The following is an 8273-nucleotide window of genomic DNA, read 5'->3' on the forward strand; positions in this document are numbered from 1 at the left end:
GTGGGGACTTTTCCTTAGTTTCAAAATCAGAAGAAAAAAAGGACTTTGAAAAAAGTAATGTGTTAAGAAGGCACTGCACCACATGCATGCCTTTCTCAGCTATATGCATCACTTATTGGTTGCTTCACTTCACAGAAAAATAAAACTAAAAATTGGTTTACAAATGGATGAGCAGCACACATTTTAACATTTTTCGAGCAATTTATATCAACTCACCACCCCATATCAACTCACCCCGGTTTACGGTATTCGTTTAATAATAACGCGATATGTAGCAATGCGTAAGAAATAGCCAATGCATGATTATTGCTTACACAGATGCAGTATTTAGCACGACAGTCCGTAAGACAGCATTGTATATCATCTTTTAGATTCATCGCCAAAGAAAAAAATCCGGAAGTGAAAATATTAATGGTTAGTTCTAAGACATTAATACGATTACGCTTCCAACCGTTTTACAGACAATTATGATCACGTCCTTCGAGGCGATTCTTAAATATCATATATGGCGCTTTTCAAGGCATCCATGATGCTATGCTCCAAAAACGAAATCCGTGTCTCCACCATCCATCATACTTGATAAAGACGCGTTAAGGGTGATCAATCACCGATCTTTCCCGTGCTCGCGCTCTCCTGTCGTCCTGGGCACCTGCCGACAGAAGCGCAATTTGTTCGGTCAGCCTTCGGAGCTTAATTACCTCACTAATTGTGCCGACCGCTGCCGACGATAGGTGGAATGCCGGAGGTATTTTGTTGTGATAGATATAAGACGTGACGCTATGGTATCGATGGAGATCGAAGCGAGGTGATCGCTGAAAATGTAGCCTCGAAATACAGCCAGTCTGTTTTCTGAGAAACTTTATCCAAACTTCTCTACCTGTTTGATAAGTGAACTGAAGGACCAATTTCTTTTGAATTAGCCTTTTCTGAGCTCACTTTCCAATCATACACCTGGCGATCATTCTCACTATCAATGCCAAAGAATGATACTTAATTTATTAGTATGGCCCTATCTGTGAGAACCGAAATTCTTGCAACAACAAACAAGAAAGTAGTCTGGACCAGCGGACAATTGCAGTTGTTTAGTGGATCAGCTCAATGTATTCATACAAACCGACCTTTATGGTTTCAAACGTGCCACCAGGCACCAATGGCATCACAGGATAAGCTGGAGTCGCTTGCTTGCCACGGGTCCGTGCAACTCGGCTCACATTATTGTTCTACTCTCATTTACAATGGCGCTTTTCAACTTATAAGATTGTACGCGAAGAAGCGGCACGTGTCTTCGGTCTATGTGAAACACTGTGTGTGTTCTTCATGAACCAGACGTTCTGCTTCGCCTCTAAGCCAGTTTACCCTAATACCCAAAAAACCTAAGTGTGGAATATTTTAAGATGCTTTTGCATAACGTTCTTCCAACTTGTTTTCAGTGATGGCGCTTTTCAAGGCATCCATGATGCTATGCTCCAAAAACGAAATCCGTGTCTCCACCATCCATCATACTTGATAAAGACGCGTTAAGGGTGATCAATCACCGATCTTTCCCGTGCTCGCGCTCTCCTGTCGTCCTGGGCACCTGCCGACAGAAGCGCAATTTGTTCGGTCAGCCTTCGGAGCTTAATTACCTCACTAATTGTGCCGACCGCTGCCGACGATAGGTGGAATGCCGGAGGTATTTTGTTGTGATAGATATAAGACGTGACGCTATGGTATCGATGGAGATCGAAGCGAGGTGATCGCTGAAAATGTAGCCTCGAAATACAGCCAGTCTGTTTTCTGAGAAACTTTATCCAAACTTCTCTACCTGTTTGATAAGTGAACTGAAGGACCAATTTCTTTTGAATTAGCCTTTTCTGAGCTCACTTTCCAATCATACACCTGGCGATCATTCTCACTATCAATGCCAAAGAATGATACTTAATTTATTAGTATGGCCCTATCTGTGAGAACCGAAATTCTTGCAACAACAAACAAGAAAGTAGTCTGGACCAGCGGACAATTGCAGTTGTTTAGTGGATCAGCTCAATGTATTCATACAAACCGACCTTTATGGTTTCAAACGTGCCACCAGGCACCAATGGCATCACAGGATAAGCTGGAGTCGCTTGCTTGCCACGGGTCCGTGCAACTCGGCTCACATTATTGTTCTACTCTCATTTACATAACAAGACTGGCTTCCTCCTTCCCCAAGCCCACCCCTGCACCCCTCCCCACTTCTCTTCAATAACGGGAACAGTCGTAGCTCAACCTATCCCTACGTGGCGCCTCACAAAAGGAATATCGGTCATTCTACCGTTCTCTTTCGGCCGGGAGAGGTCACTCACCATAATTGGACGCCTGCCAAGAAACGGACACTCAATACGCCCGTGTTGGCTAAACGAAGTGGCACATTGCAACAGCGAAGCTATCAGAGTGATCAAGGAAAGGGTCTGGGACTGGGTACATTTTCCTGGTCGAGATCTGTCTGGTATGCACTCAGGTGTCGAGTGGTTTCTGAGTTAGGACATTGGTTAGTACTCTGTGTGTGATAATTTCTCTGCGGTTTTCCTGGTTTATGTAGTGAGCACGGGATACCAGTTTTGGTGGGGTGGTTTCAGTATCTTTGTTTGAAGGTGACGTCGTCGTAATGTGATGCGCTTGTTTTGCCTTGTTTGTTCAAAAACAAAGGCTTGTTTTCGACTTCTTTTTCACGTTTTCCTTTAAATTATTTGTCCTCATGTCTCTTTCTCTGTTCCATGCGATCAACTAGCCTTACGTAGCTTAATTCTGAAGTATTATTACACGAAACAACTAATATTTGCCTCCTTTCACATCCATATCCTTTCCTTTACGCTTCCTCATTCTCCCCTTTCTTTCTTCCCTCTCCTTCAATCCTGCTGCCCCCATCCTCCTCAGTTGCATCCCACCCCCTCTTCTATAGGCGTGGCTCTGCTACCATTTTCACGTGCTACGCTCCGCACTATGACGTAGCCACCTCAGCCTGGGGCGCTCGAGAAGCGAGACAGCGGCCGAGCTGCCTGCAGGTACGCGGAGAGAACCGTTAATTATTTTAAGTGGCAGAGTGGCGCTAATTTGAACGCGTGCTAGCGGTCGATTAGAAGCAGAAGTGTATGTTGGAGGGCTGGTTGAAAGCGTGCATATTAGAAAAATGTGATGTTGAAATCGTGATGAGGTGGTTGAAGTCATTTATGCTGTTAGTTCGTCTTTTAAATTCGAAATATCCTAACGGGGCTGTTGTGCCTTATGTCGTGATCGTTCAGGTCCACGCGAACCGAGCATGACTAAATCGGTTTCACTAAAAATAGATTGTAGGCGACCATGGTAAAAATACGGCGGGCAAATAAAGCTTTAGGCTAGCTGTCAAACTATGCTCTTCTAAGCCATTAGCCAAGCACCAGCTGCTGCATATTACTGACATGCAACTTCACCCATGTTGGCATTTGACAACACACAGCATACAACAACCAACACAACTCCATTTGGCGCCAGTGTTACGCTTTCACGTATGACACCATTCCATCAACATATCAACTATATCAAGCTTTGTTCAGTGCCGTGACCTATCGGTTACCACCCCTCTGCACTCGAGCTCCACGCCGCGTCGGTTGCCATGGGAACCACGCCGCGTGGGTTAGCGGCCGGCCGGCCGTCGCAGTCCCCGTTACATGTACGCCCGGCGTTGCAGTCTCTGGCTTCGGCGGCGGCGGCGGCGGCGGCGGTGGTGTGCGGTGGCGGTGTAGAAGGGCTCACCGTCTTCGGTCTGGTAGTTAGCTGTGGCTCTAGGCACTTTTTGTAGACAGTGGGGCTGTGTGAGGTTCTTTGCACGATTTTGTGCCGAGTTGCTTGGAGACGATGCTTGCAGATGTGGAATTTATGTGTAAGAGTACGAGTACTTACATATAGGCGCGTTTTGAGGGGCTATGCGCATATGCCCACACTTCATACAGGCTTGCAAATAAGCAGGGAATGAGAGTATAGCACGCAGGAAAATGTAGTGCTATAATGCTGTACTATAAAACTATATAATGCTGGCGGGGAACGCATCAAAATATGATGAAATCATCTAATGTCACTAGTGAAACTGTACCTATTCGTCATAAAGCTGCATTATCTTTACCAAGTCCACTCGTGTAAAAACTGCTCATCTTCCTCATTTTCAATTTCTCAACAACTGCAGAACATGTAACGTTCATCTCCCGGTTTGAAACCTAGACTTGCAAACAGATCGGGAATTCCTGCAACCGATCCTATTCGCTCGGTGCATGTTGCATGCAACGTGCAGGTCCGATTTGTACCACGCGGATACGGCGCATTTTAGTATCGCACAGACAGTCTCAGGTCCCGCGCCCATAATAAAACTCGACCCTGCACTGCTCCGGGTGCACACGACCCGTAAAAGCTCCTCTCATGGAGCTTTGCACGGTGAACCGTTAGTATAACCAGTTCTCTGTGAGATGCTGCCGCCTGCCTGCCCGCGTTTAGCATAGCTCCTTAGGCGGAAGAGGGTTTGATTTGTGTTGGATAGCGGAAAACACAGATCTGAACTGTTGGGCGTATTGCGAGTGTGTGTCATTTACGTAAGACCGCTGTCAGGCGTGGTAGGACAATCACCCAAATTTGGGACTGGCTGGACATGTGCCAACTAAGCCGGTGACATGCCCAACTGATAATTGAAGGAAGTCTTAAGTACATGAGGGGGACTGAGTCAGGCTGTTGTTGGTTGTACACCGTTCAATGTGAAGACAACTAATTGAACCAAGTCCCATGATGAATGTGCACACGAATTTGGGTGATACCAACCCATACACAAAATAACCAAAATTATCGATAGATGAATAGCTAACCATGACCGAACATATGTATGTAGAAATAAATTAGTTAATAAATCGGAGGAATGCTGTCGTGTGAGAATGCGGCAGACAAAAAAGGATCGATCCGTTTTTGGATGCGGTAAACTGACTTCCATCGATTTGACCATGCGGGTTCGATGTTCTGTTTAATTGGTATTGGCTTTGCTCGTGGCTTCACAACAGTATGAAGGGGCTTGTTGTGGCTTTGTGGTTGTGTAGATGAAGTGGGCCTCTAGCAATTTGTGGCGTTATGTTATCATGTTGAAGGAATTATAATTACTTGTCGGATGACACTCGTAAATACAACAGCTTTACCTCCCTGAAAAGGGCCACATGTTATTGTTTAATGTTTACTTATGTTTTTTCTTTCTTTCTTTTCTTTTATTGACTCGGCTGTTATCATTCGACACATGACTAAGTGCTGCAACGCAAGATCACATTTGTGATAAGAACCACTTTGCACCTCAGTTTTCCTTTGCACTATCAGCCGCACTGTGTTGACCGCCTCTCACGTGGCCTTGTAGATCACACTGTTGCAGCTTCTTTAAGTTCTAAGTGGCCCTGTTTACCACACCTTGCAATTTTCGGCTTTGCATTGCGGTTACATGATAGGAATAGTTAGATACGCTAAGCTGTGAAAAGATAGCTGCTTTAAGCCATGCGTCCAGTTTTAAGGGTTATCCTGCAGCTACTCTATTTGTTATGGTGCTACTATGCATTTCAGACCCCATGAGACCCTGTTTTTCGGCGATAATTTCTTCAATTTTTGTCCAATTAGCTTGAAATTTTGGCAGACCATATTTCAGCTCAAGCGCCAATTTTTGTCAATATGGTCTCTTAACAAAATATCAAAATTTAGAGCACTTGTCGTTGGCTCGTAATGTTAATCAGTTTTTGCACCCGGATAGAGGCTCGCTCGCTACCGCACCGGATTGGATAGGAGCGCTGGCCAATCACGTTACGCCGTGCTCAACTTGACTCCGCCCACCGGCCGTGACCGCGATGGGTCTATGCCGCTTCAGTCGGTGTCAGCACCGCGGAGCGGTCGCAGCGGGACCACATAATGGAGTCAAGTGAAGCTGGCAAAGTTGTTTCGGGACGAAAGCCAAAAAATTATCCGTTCGAGGGCATTTGGTGTCCTCTTCTTATTTTGGTATTTAAACGTCGAGCTCAGAATATTCAGAATGATCAGAATCAAGGTAGGATCTATTGGAACGGAGCCGACCGTAGAAGGAAAGATAGATTAACTCTTGGACTCTGAACACTTATTTAAGCCGGAGTTTCACCTATCTCATCGTCAGGTTGGGTCAGGTCACTACCCGATTACCTATAAGATCATCGTAAGCCTCTGCATGACCCAAAAATATTGATAGGTATATTTGGCAGCGTCAATAAATGTTTCTGAGGAAGGCGCAGAAAGCAACAAGGTAGGATGAAGAGTCTCGGGCACGGCCGATTGCCTGGGGCATCGCTCCAGCGAGACGACCGTATTCGTGATTCGTGAAGCGGTGCGGGGCGCCGGGTGGGGCAGAAGCGAATGTGTCGTATGGTAGAAATGGCCTTTATCGCGGTGTCATGTGTGTGTTATATTGCTAAGACGTGCACAAAAAGAAATAGGAATGTGGCAGACGGACGTTGTGCACTACACGAGAACGATCATGAAGAAACACGTATCTTTTTGTAAAACGTATGTAACAGTAGGTATGTCCTCAATGGTGAGGTAACCATCTCTAGGCTTTTACTTTTCATGTTTGCATTTCAACACATAAGATCTGGGGGTAAAGTTAGTCCAGCGACCTCCTCAACCTAAGTCGATGACAAAATGGATTACTCCTGAAGGTGTTCAATGCTTATGTTGCACCGGGATGATATAAATCGATCACGCCGGCATACATTCCTAATCAAATTGCATATATCAAACACATAAATTGCATCCTATTAATGGTGATTCTATTTTGCAATTTGGACGTAGTCTGACGCGATACATAATTTTACGCAATCATTTGAAATCAACAGCGTCTTTTATGTGCGTTTTTCACAACCCCCGAATCTTGTGTGGAAATAGATACCTATTTTGTTGTGACTGAACAAGGTGTACGTACATTTGTGATCATGGTGTGTCAAAAGTGGAAATAGCCGCCCAGCTATAGTTCGCCAGCCTTGTCAATAGATGGCAGTACCACAACATGGGCAGCGGATCGTGCAATTGGCGTCAAATTTTCGTTGTCTGCTAAGAATTGAGTGGCGGATCTTTTTTAATGCAAGAATCAAGTAAATCGGTCCACAACTTTTCTAGCAACAGAGATATGAAGTCAAACACCCTGCCAGAGCGGCGGCGCGGCGGCCGGCGGCAGCCGTTACGCGCCGCCTAGGAGACTGGGCTGAACGGTTCCGAATTGGCACTGCACTAAAACCTGTTAACTGCTTGGAATAGTTATTAAAGCAAAATTTTCATTCAAGTGAGGAATAACCAAGGGCAGGAAGTATGTATGCTTGTGTCCGTACTATGTAAGCCAAGAAACTGCATTAGCAGATACTCGCTAATATTAGATCCAGCCAAGTCCAAACGCATTCCAGGTGATGTGTTTCTGATGGGTCAACAATATTTATCGTTCGAGGGCGGATACAGTTTTAACAATACAAAAAATATTTTTGCACAGCTCTATTCCTTGAATAATTCTCTTCAACGCCTCATTCCTAGTTAAGCGAATTAGCCCACCCTGGTTGAATAAATAAGGCGATTTCGCCACAAGGTCGGGGAAAACCGACCAAAAACGGCCGCGATCAACGTTAATTTGGGCATGCAGACTCTTAAAAACTCGCATTGGGCGGGTAGGGGTTCCCAGGTATTGGCTCCAAAACACCGTATTCGGCTCCCGAATACATCCAAGTGACCCGCCTCGTTCCTAGTTAAGCTCTAATTAGTTCAAGTGACTCATAGGGAGCGAAAAAGCGACAAAAAGCATGAATTTCCCTATGGCGGCGGGCTGCCGGGTTGCCAGACGGCGCACCGGCTATTTCCACTTTTGACACACCATGTTAATACAAAGTCGAGGGCTTCAGCTAGTGCGTTACTTATGCGCGCTATTTAGCTCATTCGATGAAGTTACGGCTGCAACGACAACTGCACGGCAGCTACGTAATACGTTCCATGCGAGCCGCCCCGGCGCGACAGCTACTGCCCCGCCCGCTCCACGCAGCCGACTGACCGGCCAAGGTCACCGCCCCGTCCGCCGGGATGGCGGAGCTTAATGGTCACGTGCTTGTGACGTCACGCCTACGCACGGATAGCCTCTACTCCACTGACGGATTTACGGAGCCGATTTTAACATTACGAGGCAACGACAAGTACCCTAAAATTTGATATTTTGTTAAGAGACCATATTGACAAAAATTGGCGCTTGAGCTTAAATGTGCATTGTG

This window comes from Amphibalanus amphitrite, unplaced genomic scaffold (genome assembly GCF_019059575.1).
Source record: "Amphibalanus amphitrite isolate SeventyFive unplaced genomic scaffold, NRLGWU_Aamphi_draft 002237F_arrow, whole genome shotgun sequence".
Classification (NCBI taxonomy): Eukaryota; Metazoa; Arthropoda; class Thecostraca; order Balanomorpha; family Balanidae; genus Amphibalanus; species Amphibalanus amphitrite.